Here is a 20,657-nt window from a genome sequence, read left to right as displayed (position 1 = left end):
GTGTCTTCGGGCTTAAAATGAGTTTTTTGGAGACAACATATAGATGGGTTTTGTTTTTCTATCCATTTTGATACCCTGTGTCTTTTGACAGGGGCATTTAGCCCATTAACATTCAGGGTAACTATTGAGAGATATGAATTTAGTGCCATTGTATTGCCTGTAAGGTGACTGTTATTGTATATGGTCTCTGTTCCTTTCTGATCTACCACTTGTAGGCTCTCTCTTTGCTTAGAGGACCCCTTTCAATATTTCCTGTAGGGCTGGTTTGGTGTTTGCAAATTCTTTCAGTTTTTGTTTGTCCTGGAAGCTTTTAATCTCTCCTTCTATTTTCAATGATAGCCTAGCTGGATATAGTATTCTTGGCTGCATGTTTTTCTCGTTTAGTGCTCTGAAAATATCATGCCAGCTCTTTCTGGCCTGCCAGGTCTCTGTGGATAAGTCAGCTGCCAATCTAATATTTTTACCATTGTATGTTACAGACTTCTTTTCCCGGGCTGCTTTCAGGATTTTCTCTTTGTCACTGAGACTTGTAAATTTTACTAATAGGTGACGGGGTGTGGGCCTATTCTTATTGATTTTGAGGGGCGTTCTCTGAACCTCCTGAATTTTGATGCTCCTTCCCTTTGCCATATTTGGGAAATTCTCCCCAATAATTCTCTCCAGTATACCTTCTGGTCCCCTCTCTCTTTCTTCTTCTTCTGGAATCCCAATTATTGTAATGGTGTCACTTATCTCTCAAATTCTCCCCTCGTGGTCCAGTAGCTGTTTGTCCCTCTTTTGCTCAGCTTCTTTCTTCTCTGTCATTTGGTCTTCTATATCACTAATTCTTTCTTCTGCCTCATTTATCTTAGCAGTGAAAGCCTCCATTTTTGATTGCACCTCATTAATAGCTTTTTTGATTTCAACTTGGTTAGATTTTAGTTCTTTTATTTCTCCAGAAAGGGCTTTTATATCTCTCGAGAGGGTTTCTCTAATATCTTCCATGCCTTTTTCGAGCCCGGCTAGAACCTTGAGAATTGTCATTCTGAACTCTAGATCTGACATATTACCCTTGTCTGTATTGATTAGGTCCCTAGCCTTCGGTACTGCCTCTTGTTCTTTTTTTTGTGTTGAATTTTTCCGTCTTGTCATTTTGTCCAGATAAGAGTATATGAAGGAGCATGGAAAATACTAAAAGGGTGGCAACAACCCCAGGAAAATATGCTTTAACCAAATTAGAAGAGATCCCAAATCATGAGAGGGGAGAAAGGGGATAAAAAGAGGTTCAAAAAGGAAGAAAGAAAAAAAAAGAAAAGAAAAGAATTTAAAAAAAGAAAACAAATAAGAAAAATATAAAAAAGAAAAAATATATATAATTAGATAAACTAGTTAAAAAACGTTAAAAAAGAAAAAGGTAAAAGTTAAAAAAAATATTTTACCAGAAGGCGAGGAAAAAAACAAAAAATGAAAAAGAAAAAAATTAAATTAACTGCAAGACTAAAAAAAGTCACAGGGAAAAAGCCATGAGTTCCATGCTTTGCTTTCTCCTCCTCTGGAATTCTGCCGCTCTCCTTGGTAATGAAACCGCACTCCTTGGTAGGTGAACTTGGTCTCAGTTGGATTTCTTGTTGATCTTCTGGGGGAGGGGCCTGTTGTAGTGATTCTCAAGTGTCTTTGCCCCAGGCGGAATTGCACCGCCCTTACCAGGGGCCGGGCTGAGTATTCTGCTCGGGTTTGCTTTCAGGAGCTTTTGTTCCCTGAGCACTTTCCGTAGAGTTCCGGAGGATGGGAATACAAATGGCAGCCTCCTGGTCTCCGGCCCGGAGGAGCCGAGAGCCCAGGGCCCCACTCCTCAGTGCGCCCTCAGAGAACAGCGCCTAGTTACTCCCGTCTGCCTGACCTCCAGCCACGCTCCGAGCTCACGGAGCCTGCGACCGGTTCAAGGTCACCCCAAGCTTCGAGCTTACTGTTGGCTCTGTCTCTGTAGCCGGCTTTCCCGTTCCAATACCCGCAAGCTCTGCGACACTCAGACACCCCCGATCCTTCTGTGACCCTGCGGGACCTGAGGCCACGCTGACCCCGTGTGGACTTTGCCCCGGGTAGCCCCTGGAGCGATGTCCCTCAGCGGAACAGACTTTTAAAAGTCCTGATTTTGTGCGCGGTTGCTCCGCCGCTTGCCGGGAGCCGGGCCCTTCCCCCGAGGTCTATCTTCCCGTCGCTTTGGATTCACTTCTCCGCCGGTCCTACCTTTCAGAACGTGGTTGTTTTTCTGTTTCCAGAATTGCTGTTCCTCTTCTCTTCGATCTGCCGATGGATTTTCAGGTGTTTGCAATCTTTAGATAAACTATCTAGCTGAAGTAGTCTCAGCCTGCTACTTCTCCGCCATCTTGACTCCTCAGCCTACAATGAGTTTTTACAAATTTGTTGCAACTTTGTGTAGTAAAAGTCACTGAATTAAGAGTTAGAAAGTCTGTACTCTAATTCCCGTCATTAACTGGGTGATTTCCCTTACTTCTTTCATGTACCTATATTATTCTTAGGAAATGGGTCTGAATAAAGCCATGTGTATAAGCTGTTTTGATGTTTAAAAATATCTTATATTTTTACCTCTCTTATTATCTCAACATACTGGTACTTAAATTCTTTTTTTAAAAAAAGATTTATTTATTTTTATTTTAGAGAGAGAAAGCCTGTGCATGTGCATGTGTGAGTTGGGGAGGGGCAAAGGGAGAGAGAGGGAGACAGAATCCTCAAGCAGACTCCTGGCTGAGTGCAGAGACGGATGCAGGGCTCCATCCCAGGACCCTCAGAAATCAAGAGGTTGGTGCTTACCCACTGACCCACCCAGGCACTGAAACATACTAAAGTATTTAGGAAATGGTAATCATCATATTAAAAATTAGTATTTTGTTATCAGAAATATCTTCAAAGACTTCTGATTTTTTTTAATTTTTAATTTTTTATAAACAGATATTTTTATCCCCAGGGGTACAGGTCTGTGAATCGCCGGGTTTACACACTTCACAGCACTCACCAAAGCACATACCCTCCCCAATGTCCATAACCCCACCCCCCTTCTCCTAACCCCCTCCCCCAAGCAACCCTCAGTTTGTTTTGTGAGATTAAGAGTCACTTATGGTGTGTCTCCCTCCCAATCCCATCTTGTTTCATTTTTTCTTCTCCTACCCACTTAAGCCCCCATGTTGCATCACCACTTCCTCATATAAGACTTCTGATTTTTACGTACCTTCTGACATACCATATAAGTTTGGGTTGATAAATTAATAAATCAATAAATTTGGGCTAATAAATAAATAAATAAATAATTTTTATATTATTATATTTGGTATATATATATATTTTAAATTTTTTATTTTTTATGAGCATATATTTTTATCCCCAGGGATACAGGTCTGTGAATCGCCAGGTTTACACACTTCACAGCACTCACCAAAGCACATACCCTCCCCAATGTCTATAACCCCACCCCCCTTCTCCTAACCCCCTCCCCCAAGCAACCCTCAGTTTGTTTTGTGAGATTAAGAGTCACTTATGGTGTGTCTCCCTCCCAATCCCATCTTGTTTCATTTATTCTTCTCGTACCCACTTAAGCCCCCATGTTGCATCACCACTTCCTCATATCAGGGAGATCATATGATAGTTGTCTTTCTCTGTTTGACTTATTTCGCTAAGCATGATAGGCTCTAGTTCCATCCATGTTGTCGCAAATGGCAAGATTTCATTTCTTTTGATGGCTGCAGAGTATTCCATTGTGTATATATACCACATCTTCTTTATCCACTCATCTGTTGATGGACATCTAGGTTCTTTCCATAGTTTGGCTATTGTGGACATTGCTGCTATAAACATTCGGGTGCACATGCCCCTTTGGATCACTACGTTTGTATCTTTAGGGTAAATACCCAGTAGTGCATTTGCTGGGTCATAGGGCAGTTCTATTTTCAACATTTTGAGGAACCTCCATGCTGTTTTCCAGACTGGCTGCACCAGTTTGCATTCCCACCAACAGTGTAGGAGGGTTCCCTTTTCTCCGCAACCTCGCCAGCATCTGTCATTTCCTGACTTGTTGATTTTAGCCATTCTGACTGGTGTGAGGTGATATCTCATTGTGGTTTTGATTTGTATTTCCTTGATGCTGAGTGATATGGAGCACTTTTTCATGTGTCTGTTGGCCATCTGGATGTCTTCTTTGCAGAAATGTCTGTTCATGTCCTCTGCCCATTTCTTGATTGGATTATTTGTTCTTTGGGTGTTGAGTTTGCTAAGTTCTTTATAGATTTTGGACACTAGTCCTTTATCTGATATGTCATTTGCAAATATTTTGTATATTTTTGATTCTTACTTAAAAATCTCTTTCCCACCTTGATATTTTTCAAAGAAGGCTATCATATTGCTGTTTTTGTTCGTTAGGGGCTATTTTTGGAGCCTTTGGCATATCCTCATTAGTTGGGTCATGGCATATCATCCATATTCTGTATTTGTGAATGTGAGTTGGGTTGATCCTTTGTACCTTGTATCAGGATCCTCTTTTATAATACCAGTGATATCTACTCTACATCCAGACCATACTTCTGGTAAAGACTTAGGCTTTTAATAAGTGGATGTTGATCAAGGTATTTTTACTTGGATCACCAATATTATTTTCAGCTCATTTTTTTCAGCTATTTGCACAAGATAAGTAGTGTGTATGCTCACATCAACAACAGCCAGAAGGGAAAAGATATGTTCTGTTTCTCACCAGAGTCCCTTCAATGAGATGTCAATCAAATTATGCGAGTGGAGCTGTCAGTACTCACATTAAGATTGAAATAAACATTAAACTCTACAAAACAATAAAGACAAGCTGGAGAGGTACCAGCAAGTCATTGATTTTAGTCTTGGTCAGATTAAATATTCATTTTGACAATCTAAAAAAAAATACTTCTTAGGGAAAAAAGCAAGTAACACCAACAAAAAAACCTCTTGCTTTTCAGGCCTGTCCTCTGAGGATCAAGGGAGGAGGGACTGGCAACTGTTCTTAAATGCCACCTTAGCAATGGTAGTTTGCAAATACAGAGCATTTTTTGTTTGATTTTTGCCTTCCTTATAACTTAAGTTTGGCAGAAACCCTACAGCATATTCTCAGGGAAAAAAGAAAAAAAAACTTAGACATTTCAACCATCTGCCAGATATACCTATCAAATTATTCATTTCTCAGGCTGCTTAAGGTTATTTAAATTCATAGCTTTTCAAACTACTGACAAGGTTTGCACACTGTGAAGAAAATGAATATTGTTAAGGGTTAAATGGACAGCTTCACACTTTAAATGCATTATAAATTCACCCCAGGCACTCTCCTACTGATTTTTCTCTTTATTATTTTATTTTACAATCAATGACTTTCATAATTGTGGCCCATGCTGACAATCAGCATGACAACAGATAGATTCAAACAAAACTGACCCAGGTACAGGACAATAGTTGCATCATACCACCAACAAAAGAGATTTCACATAAATTTTAGATATACAAACAGTGCTTCCAGGAAGAAAGACACATGAAGTTGAATCCACATTTTTGTCTTCCTGGGCATATATACCCTACTCTGTGCAATTTGCATGACTTGACATGAAGACAGGCTAGATCATCTTTAGAAGTGGTCATCATTAAAATGCAGGCTGTCTATCAAGAGAAATAGTCTCCCAGAAATCAATACCTCAAAAACCCTTGTGGCTAACTGTTCTGCCAGACACTTTCAAATTTTTATAATGCTGGAAAATAGTGTAGAGGAAGTAGAGGTACCATTTCTTTGATTTCTTTTTATCACATTCTGTCAGTCCTCGATCAAGTTTCATAACTCAAAGACATATATTTATTGCCAGGTGTAGTTCAAAGAGATGTTGACCTTTGATTTACAAAACCCCTTAGATTTACTCTATGCTTTTTCTGAGAGAGTCTCCCTTTCTATATACCACCAGTGTAATACAAACAAGAAAAAGCCTGCTGAGTTCGGGACCACTCAGGATGGATCTGGGTCTTATGACCCTGGTGGCCAGTGGGCCATCCTTCACGATCCTTCCTCTTGTGGCTTGGTTTGCAAAACTGGTTTGGTTAAGAAATTGCAAAGTATTTTAATAAACTTTGATGCAAAGGGGCAGTCGTGCCCTGAGCATCTGACCAGGATGACGTGTCTGTAAACAGTTATGCTTGGACTACAGAATTTGGATTGTAGGGTGACTGTGATAAAACCTTGCTCTTTCCTGTTAGATACACTTGGCAAAAGACATCCTGATCTCATTTCAGAACTAAATGAGTCAGTGTAGGCCAGTTACTTTCCTTTTCTGAGTCTTGGTTTTTCTCGCCTGTAAAATAGGGTTAATAATTCTATCTAGGTCATAGAGTTCCAGATGCAATAAATGAGATGCTGTATTCTAAGGGCTTAGATCCATGATTTTGTAGGGCTGGCAAATGACTGTTGAAAATAAGAGCTGTGATATGAGAGTTGATATGATATTATAATTTTATCAACATAATGGATATAATGATAGCTGGTAGTTGTAAGGGTAGTTCTGACTGGTTTTATGTAAAACAGAGTTGGATTCTTCATTTATGAATTATGAGTATTGCTCATTTATTGGTAATCCTCGAGTTCAGATACACAGAAAGTGGAAATTGTTTTCATTTTTCCCTCAGTCCCTTGAAACATGATCACAATTATGAAGAGCTAAGTCTAGGCGAGCTCATACAAGTCTGAAACTAAAATCTTGTGGTTATAATAGCACCATTAAATCAAAATACTCAAATTTCATATAAAATATGCAGTGTTATATTAGATATTGTTGTTTTAGGAAAATTTGGAGAACTTAGAGGATGAGGGAAAAAAAAGAGATTTCTACAAAGATTGGGGACATTTGGCCACTTGCAGAGGACTTGGGAGTTTAGAGGCAGTGGAGCATACACAAAGAAGGGTCTGGCATCAAATGTCCTGAGTTTGGATTCTGGCTCCATCACCTGAGGGTGGCTGGGACCACAAGAAGATTCCCCAATATCTCTGGGTCTCAGTTTCCACATCTTCATTACAGGGATAATAATAGCTTTCACCTCCTGAGGTTTTTTATTAAGAGAATTCCATAAGTTTCTATTTTTTAAGCGTATGCAAGACAATGGCAACCAATAAGGATACTAGCCAACCCGCTGTAGTTCCTCCATATGCATTGCCCAGTGGATGTTTGGTGACATATTTAAAACATAAGCAATGCAGTAGTTGAATACTCTTAAAATGTTCAGACCAGAGATTATGGTTAATGATCATCTTCAAGATAACAAGGAGAAAATGGATAAATGTTCTCTTCCACCCTTGAGCTTTAACAGTATGCTTAATGCAAAGCAATCAGGCTTTGGTTAGACACAAATAGGATTTTCTAAACCTGAAATACGTTGTACATTGACATGGGTTATTGAAGGAGGAAGCAGAATTTCCTTCTTTGAAGAAATTTAAAAATGAGATTGTTAAAGGTGAGAAGGATGCTTTTGAAGCTGATTATATCTGAAGCCCCAGGGACAAAAGATTAGACTATCCACCTTTCCTCCTTACAAATCATCTTTAGCAACACAACGAAGGCTGAAAAGACTTAGATCCTAGGACTGTTCTACCCTATATCCTTGGACCGAGACTGAGGACACAGACCCACATTTAGATTCTGAATACCAGCAGTTAGAGTGGAACGCCAGGCCAGTGTAGGCTGAGGGCTTCCTCCCAGAAGCAAGTGCATTACATGATTGCAGGCAGGACCAGGAAGCAGGGTTTCTGTCGTACTTATCCATTTTATCCCACCTTCATCCCGTCCCAAACCAGACACAGCTTATAAAAATACACTTGATTCAGCAAGATGAAAACAAGGTAAAGATAATTAGGTGAGACTTCTGGACTTTGGGGAGATAACTTCATAGAGAGAGTCAGAGATGAGATTACTGCCAACAGATATTGGCTGTGCGATTTTGCATAATGAACAGAGGTGGATGCTGAATTTTCTAACAGCTATCCAAAGGTGGAAAACATAGTTATATAATTTGGGAGTCCAGAAAGTCAAAACAAACATGCCAATATAGAAAAAAAAATGCAATTTGGTTAAAGCAATATGATTCCCATTTCTAGGTTCAAAAGGAAAGTCTTCTTATGAATTCTCATGAAGAACTCACTGGACATGGTGGTGAGAAACAGCCCCCAAGGCCACTCTCCAGAGCTCACGGAAATGGATCTCACAGAGCTGGCCAATTCTTATGATGTCCTTCAATGTTGGCTAATGGTGGACAAAACAAGCCGGTGTAACATAGTCATGATCACCAGACTCCAGGCAAGGGCTGATCTCTCAGCAAGTGGCAGGGCTCCAGTACGTGGCTGGAATATACAGGCCATTCTCTCTTCCCTGGTCACAAGATGGGAACAAAGCAGAGATGCAGTCCTAATAGCATTGGGAATATTTCAGATGATAAAAATAGGGACTAAGATAGAAGAAAGAAGACAGAGACCCAGTTATCTAAACTGGGGCACAAAATGAAGTTGGTGTCTAAGGAACATTGCCTAGTGATAGACCTGAAAGCCAGACCTGAAAGTCAAATCAGTGTGACAGTTTCTAGACCAGTGGCTCCACAGTGCTTGGGAGGGAACTTGGAAGGCCATTGTGATTCAAGTGAGAGTAGGGGTTCCAATAAACTTGGAGGCTGAGGTCAAGCAATCCTCGCTGGAGAAAGTGATGACATGTTATTGTAAGTTATTATGAGATTACTTGTTCAGCTTTTTTCTCAAAACAAATTGAAAAATCTCAGCGAACTCAAAGATAGAATATTCTAAGTGGACAGGAACACATTACAATTTTTCTGAAGGCAATTTGAAGTTTTTCCTCTGCCATTAAGCTTGTTTTGACTACTCATCTTGAATCTCCAATAATTTGGCTCTGACTCCAGGATATGAAGCTGTTTAGGAAACCCTAACCTTCCTCATATCTCTATTTCTATTATGGTTTCAATTTGCTTTATAGCCCTTAAGTCTTTACTTTGTGCTACTTTATTGCTTCCCTTTCTTGTCACCTCTTCAAACTTTGACCATGTTATTCTTGCTTACAATATAGGATAATGAAATTTATTTAGGAATGTGGATGAAAATGTGACTTCATCTGTTTTCTATCAGCTTCTATATAGTCATCCTCACTATTTTAATTATCCCCAGGTGCTTTAGCATATTGTGGTAGGTTGTGCAGAAATTAAGTAACACGAGCCAATAGGTACAACAATAAAGAAAAATAAGTTTACCTAACATATTGAAAAACTATTTATCTCTTCTGAGGACTGATTTAACAAAAACAAAATGGAAAACTCAAATATCTATTTTGAAATTTGTGTCATTACATAGGTGACACTGGTAGCAAGGGAAATCATTTTGTGCTTTGGAAAACAATTCTCTGCTGCTACTTTCTTCTTCTTTGTGCAAGAAAATTCCCCTGAAGGTATTCAGATGAGGGTGAAGTTCAATAACATTTGGAGTCGCCTGACTTGGTGTCAGTTTGAAACTTTGGATTTCTAAATAAAATTGACAAAGTCATTTATAGAAACTTCACATCTTTATCCTTGGGACTAATAGCAGCAGGGAAAAGAAGCATCTAACCAGCGAGACAGAAAGAAAGGTCTGCAGATGCTTTGTGATTTCTAAATGAAAATAATGGAAGATGAAAGCAAATCTTCATTTTGTCTCATTTGTGATGCCTAATAATTATGCTTGAGGAGATAAAAATACTCATTGAACAAAACATTTAAAAATTCCATAGGCTAAGCCCTGCCAATGCAGACTTACTACATTTCCTTATTAATCCTTTTAGAAAAGGACTTTCTGTCTGATTTTTCCCTGAAAATGGCTTGAATCTGGGCTATTTTTATTTTTTTTCCTGGTAATTCATTTATTCTATATTGAACAGCATTTTACAATGACCATTATTATATTCAAGGAAGGCACTGTGGAAGATACAATAAAAAAAATGTGGTGTCTATTTTGTCCATAAATAAGGGACAATATATTCTTACCTTTGCAACCTACATACTTAGCATACTACTTGTCATAAAGTAGGCATCCAAGTTTTGTTGAATTTTAATGAAAAATCTCAGTCTGTAAAGGACAGGAATAGTGATCATATGCTAAGAAAAATCTGTAATAGTATGCAGGAACACAATGAGGACACAGAGAAAGAGGTTCACTCTCTTACTTTGAGAAGTCAGGGAAGGCAGTACAGATAAGATGATGATTGAGATGAGTTTTAGAGGAGGTGTAGGTGATTGTCCATGAGGGGAGGAGAGAGGAGGTTGGGTCACAGGGGACCAGGGTATGCAAAAGGCTTGTATAGTAAACCCATCTTGTGTTGTATCATTGGCTTCTAAGATTTAGAAGGTTATCTTCTAGAGCAAAGTGAAAATAATAGCCTTATCATATCTGAAGAAAGATGGAAGATGTTTAAAAAGAATAAACGTACTTAATAGGTAATACAATATTCAAGACAGCAGGAAAAACACAAACTGAAACAAGTGAGATGACATTTGAAAGTACTGACAAGAATTTTAAAATTGTAAATCCAAGATCTGTTGGAAAAGGCAATAAAATGGAAAGCCTTTCTGGAAGACATTTTGTCAAACTAACTTGCCAACCAAAAACACCTTTGACCCCAGCAATTCCATTTCTAGGAAATATAATTTAGGTATCCACCAATATTTACCTAACAACACCATTAAATATTTATTTATAAAAAGGAAAAAGCACATAAAATATCCACCAGTAATGGTCAAGAAATTTGAATACTTCATCTAAAGAACTATTATCCAGCACTTACACATCATGTTTTTGAAAGCATTTGATGGCAGAAAATTTTGTTCAAAACATACTATTTTTTGAAAATATTTATTTATTTGACAGAGAGAGAGAGAGAGAGAGAGAACACAAGCAGGGGAGCAGCAGGCAGAGGGAGAGGGAGAGGGAGAGGCAACCTTCCTACTGAGCCTGATGTGGGACTCGATCCCAGGACTCTGGGATCATGACCCAGGCCAAAGGCAAATGCTTAACCAACTGAGCCATCCAGGCACCACTCAAAACACAATCTTAAATGAACATAAAAGCATACACAACCGCATATATGCGATGACATCAATGTATTGTAATATCTACTCTATTCAGCCAACAGCAACAGTCTTGGCTTTGGACTGGCAACCAAACTCATGAGGCAAGCTTTGGTTCCCCCAGAACTAAGATTATGTTGTGTTAAGAAAGGATATAAAACAGGTAACACAATAAACCCTGTGTACTTGGATACCTAAGAGTCTCCCACTAACTACCCCCTAAATTCTTACCTCCCTCTATGTATGTATCACATTTCCAATCAAGGGCTGGGGCTATGTCCTATCTTCTTGAACTGGTCTGGATCTTTAAATGCTTACTGGTGTTCTGGAACTTTGAGTTGGCAGCTTATGCTTCTTCCTTCTTGGAACTCGACTGCCAAGAAGCTGCATGAACAGCTTCACATGGTGAACCAGCTGATTAGCCATTTCAGCTAATGCTACATGGCAGAGATGTAATTCCCTCCTTCCATGTCCAGGTAATAAATAAGTGGTGCTGATTTAAATCATTAAATTTTGTTACACAGCAACAGAAAACCAAAACAAAGGACAACTTCATAGTGTTTTTAAGATCTGAGTACTCCTCACTGTGACTTCTGAATGTCTCATCCACTTCATCTACTTTGCCTTTAGGATCTGTACAGACACAAATTCTAGGCTGGTTGGGTATCAACCACATAAGTTCAGGAATGCCAACATACCTGTGATATCTTCAGCTTTTGTGCCTTAGTTATATGGTCTCTTGAGGGACACATGACCAATTTCCATTCCTAGAATAACCATATCTCATAAGTATCATTGCTCAATAAACAACTTGAACAAATGTCAAGTACTTGATCCTGTATATGCCACCTTAACTAGATTCTCATTTTTCTGGGATCTTATTATATACTCCAATAAGTTCCTTGATTTACCATTAAAGGAGTATTCAATTAAAGGACAGATCCTCAAGTGTCTTGAGGTACAGGAAAGCCACATACTACTGTTTATCCTTTCTTTATATCTAGCTAGCCATATTTATATTGAAAAAAGACCAGAAGATAAAATATACATGTCATAGGCAATGGATTGTTGGTGATGTTTTATTTGTTTACAGATGTTCCATTTATTTAATATAATAATGTAATAAAACTTAGGTCACTTTGGAAAATGCAATGGGAGTCAATTTTTAGGCTTCTTCAGGCTTTTACTAAAACAGAAGGCCAGATACATTTTTTCAGGAGGGGTTCACTCATTTCTCTGACTGTATACTTACATATATATGTAAGTATGTACATACATATACATACATATATATGGTAAATACCATATATTTATATGGTCAGAGAAAATTTTAAAAAATGTATTTTTTATTGAAAGAGTGAGCAAATGTGAATGGAGAAGGGGTGGTGAGGAGGGACAGAGGGAGAAAGAGAGAATCTTAAGCAGACTCCACACTGAGCATGGGGTCCAAGGCAGAGCTTGATCTCATGACTCTGAGATCATGACCTGAGCCAAAATCAAGAATCAGAAGCTTAACTGAGTGAGCCACCCAGGTGCCCCGCTCTGACCTTATATTTCTACGTTGATTACGATCCAGCAGTAAAACATCACACAGCCTTTCTTCCCCACTTCTCTGAAGAGCCAAGAGGACACCCCAAATTATACCGCTGTGTTCCTCTTTCCTGTAAGTTTGTCAGATACTGCCCCAGGTCTAAGTCATATTCTCCAGTATAAGCTTTAGCTGGTTGAGTGTATATTTTGTTGTCTGTACTCAGAGACCTTTGAGAATGAATGCACATAGCAAATAGAATAAATACATGTTTATCATTTAGGCAATCTCAATTTTATCACCTGTAAAGCTGATATATGGAGTCTATCTGATTTGCTCCTATGCTTTATTACTCAATTGAGTAAGTCCTTATGATGGGAAGAATTTTGCTATTTTTGGATCCCTTCAAACCCCAACACTGATCATTTTTAAAAGTTTTCTAGCTTTCAGAGCAATGACTTCTAAAAATAAATTACCTAATTAGTCAGTGTCAAAGAAAAAAATAAATCTGGAAAGCTATACCAAAACTGCCAATACTGATTTTTCTTTTTTTTTTTTCCTTTTAAAAGATTTTATTTATTTGACAGAGAAAGAGATCACAAGTTGGCAAAGAGGGAGGCAGAGAGAGAGAGGGGAAGCAGGCTCCCTGCTGAGCAGAGAACCCAATGCAGGGCTGGATCCCAGGACACCGAGACCATGCATGACCTGAGCTGAAGGCAGAGGTTTAACCCACTGAGCCACCCAGGTGCCCCATACTGCTTTTTCAAAGGGCAGGGTATTTGGTTTAAAAAAAAAAAAAAAAATATATATATATATATATATATATATACACATACACACACACACACATATATATGTAATATACATTGCCTGAATATGTAGAATGATATCTATCCCTCTATATAGTATCTGAATTTGTATAAGTATTTCTTAGATAATCAGGAAAATGAAGTTAAAGAAAAAAATCTCATGATATCTAGTGAACATCCTTTAATGTAACTACCCTTGCATTATCTCACTTAACTCTATTAACAACATAGGAAGTGGGTCTTATTTCCTGCCTTATTAATTAGGACACCAAGACTCAAAGATATTGTGTTTAAGTAATGGTGAAGCCAGAATTTTAATGTAGGCCTGATTGGGCCCACAATCTATGAGGTTAATTGTGGTGTTATGTTGAGGTAAAAAAAAAAAAAAAAAAATCTCTACATCCAATGTGGGGCTCGAACTCATGACTTAGAGATCAAGAGTCACACGCTCCTCTGAGCAAGTCAGCCCAGAACCCCGGTGTTATGCTGTCTTACTGTTTAGCTCATGATGGCTGATAATTGAGTTGGGAATTGATAGCTCATTTCTCATTTTACTCTATGTTATGTGGCTGGCTCATGTGTGAAGATAAGTGCACCTGAGCTCAGTTCTCAGATCAGCAGTGAGCACTCATTTCTAATTACTGAGAATATCTAGTATCAATTTTCATAGGCATAAAACTACTCCTTCACATCTAACAGTCACACTCCTACCTCAGTGGAAGTTTTACCAATTGGTTGGGATATCTTGCCTTCTGTAATATGATCGATTTGCATGTCTTGGATGTAAAATGCTACACATGAGCCATCTTTCCATTTTGCAGTATTCAGCACATTTTCTGCTATTTTTGTTTTGTTTCATAACTTACTGTGGAATCAACAAATGTGTGGACGCACATGAGTACGAGATGGATTAAGGACAATGTACTTCATTCAATTGTGTGTGCTGACAAATGGAATTAAATTTCATGCCAAATCTTGTATTCCATGTAATAGCTCACTCTTTTCAAGGGAAAATTTACTTATGCTGAAAAATCAGCTGTGAATGAATTAGATTTGGAGAGGCTGGAATGGAGGCCTGTGAAAATGACTGTGTGATCTTCTTCTCCACCAAAAATGCACTGATTTTAAAACATTAGTGTTTTAATTAGCTTTGGGATAATCTTTGTTTGGGACTCAATATAAGGAACTGATCTTACCCTGAAGAGATGTTGTGTTGTGATCAGCTCTGCAAGTGGTGAAAATCAAGGAAAACAGCTGGGAAGAATGAGCGTGAAAGACGTTATGGCAACAGGAACACAGGTGCTACCGAGGACAGTAAATGGTTTATTCCATGGGAAAACTTTAGGGGAAAAAACCCCTCAATTGCTTTGGAAGTCTTTATGATCAACTTTATGAATATGTTAACATTAATTTTTGAAGCAGAAATAACAAACAATAGACTTCTAAATATTTTGTCACCCCTTTAAGAAATTTGTCTAGTCCTAGGGTTTAAGAACGATCTGTTGTTAGACATTAAAAAAAAAAAAATCATGTATTTCTACCACAGGTTATGATTAGCATACTTTCAAATACTATTTGTTTTTAAGAGACAACTTATCTATTGATTTAGTAAGCAGATATCTATTGCACATCATCATTATATACAGTGTGGAAGACAGGATATGGATACAAGGAGTTACTTCTTATGCATAAGAGGTCATGATCTTGTTGAGAATATAAGCATTCCCTTGTCAGGAAAAAAGTTGATTCTTTTATGAACAGAAACTGCTTAGATTTCTCTAGGTTGAAGTAAAACTGAAACTCTTATTTCTAGAATGATTAGGCAACTTGAGAAAAATTGACGTAGGGTTTTCCTTATGGGCACTCCCTTTTAATAAAGGAAATAAGTTCATATATTCAAGACCAAACATCATATATTAAAGTAGTAAAACTTTACCTAGTGAAGAACATTTAAAAGTTTACAAATATTTTGACACTATGAGCTAGGAAGTAGATGGTTCACAGTAAATGGTCAGTATGATTTTTCTTTCTTGTACTCAAATTATATTGGTGTTTATTCTTTAGTACAGAATTTTTAAAAAATATGATTAAAAAAATGAAAGCATCCTCTTTCCCAGAGCATTTTACTTTAGTCTTAGATCTCAACTTTAAAAAAGAACCTTGACATAAAAATTGTATTAATAATTCATGGACTATATTAATGGCTGAGTTAAAACTTTAACAAGTTGGTGTTACAAAACTGTCAAAAACGTAACAGGCCTGCCTTCTTTAATTTCGACTGCTTCTGATGAAGCGTAGGGAAATGCCTTATTGGTGTGCAGTGTTACCAATTATCTGACAGAGCCAGAGTGTATTTCCAGCTAATCAGAAATAAGAGTGCAGAATTAAATCTCCCGTGTGAAACTCATCATTTACATATTTATGATTCAGAAATGATAATAAGGCTAATGAGAAACTCACATACTGCCTTAAAAGTCAAGTCAATCTTACAGATAATTTTCCAACGGATAAAGCTCCTGATATAGGGTTGTTGAAAGATGACGTCTGTTGATAACAATTTCGTTTAATTAAACATTACAAGTTATTTGTGTGGACTTATCCGTACATTATATAAAGGCATTTGTTTTTAAACTGCCACCTTTGAGCTAAGAGGGAGACATAAGTTTAATGGAAATGGGTGTAACGCAGAGTTTACAAATACAGTGCACTGGGGGATAGGGTGATGAGAGTTGCAAACACACACACACCCAACCCTAGCACTACTTTATACGTGTCCAGGACCAGGAGGTGGCCGGTTGTAGTTTGTGAGGTGTCTTTAAAGCTGTTAAGAGCTCGGAGTTGTGTGTGGCGTATACACTTCTGAGTTGAGACAATATGTCACGAGCTCTGATTATGCTCATTAAGTGGCACTACCTTCAGAGCCAAGGCATTTGAATATGTTCACTGCTCAACATTATTAACTTAAGAGGTGGCATGCTGCCACCCCCACACCCACTTTTGCTGAGAAATGCTTTATACAAGTCATCAATTTGCTGATGCTGGCGTATAACCCTTTCTGTGTAGGATACAGGTGTTAGTTCTCCGTGGGCATTCTTATCTGTGTAAGGATTTTGTCACACTTTGTGTAATCCAGCATTGACACAGACCTTATTTTCAAAGCACCCTTGTTTTCTTCCCACTGAGGTAGTCTTAAAAAAAAAATGGAAACTTTAAGTGCCATAAGGTGTGTTTATTTCTATTTTGCCTTCTTTTTTTTTCCCCCCTAAGATTTTATTTATTTATTTTGAAAGAGAGCGAGCATAGAAGGAGGAGGGGCAGGGGCAGAAGCAGAGGAAGAGACAGAATCTCAAGCATACTCCATGCCAAGTGCGCAGCACAATACAGGGCTGGATCTCACAACCCTGAGATCAGGACCTGAGCCGCAATCAAGAGTTGGTTGTTAACTGACTGAGCCAACCAGGCACCCCATATTTTGCCTTCTTTTTAAACTCTTTTCCTAAGAAGAATTTTTTACATTGAATAACATTGCTTTGTAGAAAAGAATAGAGACTTGGGATTTTTAAGCTCGGTTACAATATTGTTTAGTGCCTTATCGTTATTCACATTATGATGATAATGTAATAATGACAGTCGAAATACCAAAAGCATTAACAACAGCTCATATGGTCATGTAAACCGCACTGGCCAAATACAGCTGCAGAAAAATAAAATATCATGGCTTACACAGAATCTCATATCTACCTCACTATAGTACTTTTCTATTGCTCCAAAGAAATTATAACAAAGTGACTTAAAACAATACACATTTATTATTTTGCAGGTTTTTCTGGTGCCCAAAGTCTGGGCACAGCTTTACTGGATTCCTTGCTCAGGATCCTATAGCTGCATTCAAGATACTGGCCAGTGCTGTGAAGTTCAGGGTTGTCTTCCAAGCTAATACAGTCGTTGACAGAATTAATCCCTAGTGGTTGTAGGACTGAGCCTTTAAGAATTTAGAGTTTATATAATTTCCTTCTCTGTGGCTTTCTCCACTGGTAGTTCACATCATAACAGCAGAGGAATCTACTGCTCTACTTCGCTAAAACAGCATCTTACATAATGCAACCTGAGTATAGGAGTAAAGTTTCATAACCTTTGGCATGCACCATTGGTTAGAAGCAAGTCACAGGTCTTGCTTTCACTCCAAGGGATTATATAACTTTGTGAATCATTGTAGGTGACCTTACAATGTGTCCACAAGTCCACCATAACCACTGAAAGGCAGCAGAGAATACTAGTCATGAATACAGGTCCTAGCTCACACAGCCTCAAATATCAGCTCTATCATTTACTGGCTGGTGGACATTTGCAAGGTACTCAACCATTCTGTGTGTCATTTTTTTGTGTCTTTAAAAGAAGGCTAATGATGAAATCCAGGCCTAATATTGTCGTGAGGATTAAATGTAACTCGTTTTAAACACGTAGAATACTGTCTGGCACATAGTAAGTTTTTCATAATTCTTACTGTTGCTGACTATTATGGTGAAATAAACACTTCTCATTTCCAGATTCTTTAGGGAGGAGGTTAGCACTGCATATGTAGATGAAGCCAGTGACCCATGTGATGAGATGACAAACTTCACTAGATGATTTTCCTTCAGATTACCAAGTTATCTTATGACACTATTCATTGAGATCATTATTTGCATTAAATCCTTGTATCTTGGCCTTTGAAGAAGATGACCTAGTGAGTAAAGTTTATGCCTTGAAATCTCCTGTACACTAAACATAGCAATGCTGGATAAAATTTTTAAAATAAATAAAACAAAATGACTCAAGTAGAGTATTAAAAAAAAAAATCCATGCCCATCACCAAGGTACAGAAAAGAACTGGAAAATGTTAAACAACTCTCATGGAGGAAGCAGCTTTACAATGAGAAGCAGAGTTTGGCTCATATGGGCTAAAGATGACTGAAAGCATTCTATGTAAAACAAAGCTGAAGCAAGGCAAATGTCTTAAAACTGGGGACTGAGTCTGGACTTCTGTAACCCTCAACTATTACAGAAGGTGATGAAAAACAAAATCCGTGTCTATATTTTCCATGGGAAATGAACAACAACATAGACGCATGCATACACACGCGGTAGAGACACAGAAGCAAATATGAGAGCTACCTTCTATGAGAATCTGCAAGAACTTGCTTCATGGCTCTGTGCTGCATTTGCAATACAAGAACACCACAAGGCAACAGGAAACCTGAACTGGAATTGTAACAGCCCTCCACCTGGTATTAGGGGTTAACTTGGTTCAAATGAACACACTCCTTACTTGCAGACCTAAGGCCCCTGATCTGTCACAAAGCTAATTTCCTTTCCTTGAGATTCACGGACCACTAGCTTGAGGAGTGGAGGACCAGAACTTTCCCAGGCCACAGAGGCCAGTAAGTCTGTTTGAAGCCTCTTCTGCTTCCTGGTTAGCCTAGCAATTTTTTTTTAACAAAATGTTTTTCTTCCCTTTAGGTCACACAGATGATTTTACTGATCTCCCTTCGTGGATTTGTAGACCATGCCTTCCTTTGCAGAAAGAAGAGAGTCCTCCTGCGTATCAGGAAACAAGAACCAGACCCTCTCCCACAACCCTGGAGCACTGAGATCACACTTGTAGCTGGCATCACTGAGTCTGCACAGGATCAAGACATGTTGCAGGCCACTGCACTCCCTTTGCTGATTAACTTCCAAACCCCTTTAAAAACCCCTGATCCAGGCAGTAACCTCAGAGGAGCTGGCTTTTGGACAAGAGTCTGCCTTCTGTCCAGGTTGCTAGCCTCTTAAATAAAGCTCAAATTCCTTTCCAACCAAAACTTGTCTCTTGAGTAATGATCCTTCATGAGACAGGCAGCCAAACTTGGGTTTGGTAACAGATTTACAAGATCTAGAGATGGAAAGGGAACCTCGAGTGTTGGAGAAACAAATGCAGGATCACATGCCCATGTGGAATAAGCACAGAAAGAAGAAGAGAGGGAACAATTGCATAAATAATAACAAAAGAAAACCTCCACTTAAGATGAGTTTGCAGACAAAAATGCTAAAATACATGAAGAAACAGAATGCCAAAACTGAAGGGCAGAATGTGAATTCATTGTAGCTAAAATTAATTTCATGCCAATATTTCTTAAAAGTATAAAATAACTATTTTATTATGACCAGCAAAATAAAATGAAGATATGACTTCCATAAGAAGTACAAAAAACTGAAATAAATACAGACAGAAATTATGCTAAACAAGGTTAATATTCCATGCATTAATTTAAAATATTTGAGAATAAAATTATGTATGTATATAAAAATAAAAAAGGATAAAACCTAGAGTGAACACAGTAACAAAGAAACAAGTGAACTAAAAGGAATTCTTGAAGCATTCTAAAAACAAACTATAAGGAGATTTTTTTTTTTTTAAGATTTTATTTATTTATTTGACAGAGAGAGATCACAAGTAGGCAGAGAGGCAGGCAGAGAGAGAGAGAGAGAGGAGGAAACAGGCTCCCTGCTGAGCAGAGAGCCCGATGTGGGACTCGATCCCAGGACCCGGAGATCATGACCTGAGCCGAAGGCAGCGGCCTAACCCACTGAGCCACCCAGGTGCCCGAGATTTGTTTTTTTTAAGCCTGGTAGCTTCTTCCTTCCTTCCTTCCTTCCTTCCTTCCTTCCTTCCTTCCTTCCTTCCTTTTTCTTTCTTTCTTCCTTCCTTCCTTCCTTCCTTCCTTCCTTCCTTTCTTTCTTTCTTATTTTTTTTAATACAAAAGAACATTTAAGAGACATAAAGGACAGACTGAGAAACACCAGAATTTGTCTAATAAGATATTTGGAAGTAATGAATTATGGAAATAATGACAATATATATGTAAAGAAAATTGCTGAGACTTTTCTAGGCTTAAAGGAAACATGAATTTTCACTTTGAGTTTATTTCGAGTACCTACCTGCAATTTTTAGAATGTAACAGTAAATGCATACCAAGAAACACTACGGTAAAATCACAAGAAATGAAGCAAAAGAAACAACCTACCAGAAAGAAAAAAAAAACACATTCATACGAACAAATGAGTATTATTAGCAATAATAATTTCCAGAAGAAAATATTGTAATTGCTTCAAATAGTAATGATAGTTAACTGTTACACTGGATTTACTCTGAGTTGTATATAACTTGT

General features: G+C 38.1%; 1 long non-coding RNA gene across 1 annotated transcript in view; it reads left to right on the top strand.

Annotated features, from left to right (window-relative positions):
• Nucleotides 1–19,127, top strand: part of LOC123392000 — a 32,813-nt gene extending 13,686 nt beyond the window's left edge. The window contains exon 3 of the long non-coding RNA XR_006606683.1: nt 18,970–19,127. This is a non-coding gene — a long non-coding RNA (uncharacterized LOC123392000). The remainder of the gene's footprint in view (nt 1–18,969) is intronic.
• The last annotated feature ends 1,530 nt before the right edge of the window (nt 19,128–20,657 follow it).

The sequence above is a fragment of the Mustela putorius genome, unplaced genomic scaffold (genome assembly GCF_011764305.1).
Source record: "Mustela putorius furo isolate JIRA1106 unplaced genomic scaffold, ASM1176430v1.1 tig00000421_pilon_pilon_pilon, whole genome shotgun sequence".
NCBI lineage: Eukaryota > Metazoa > Chordata > Mammalia > Carnivora > Mustelidae > Mustela > Mustela putorius.
The sequence above is the reverse complement of the archived record's forward strand: the minus strand, read 5'-3'. Positions and strand labels throughout refer to the sequence as shown.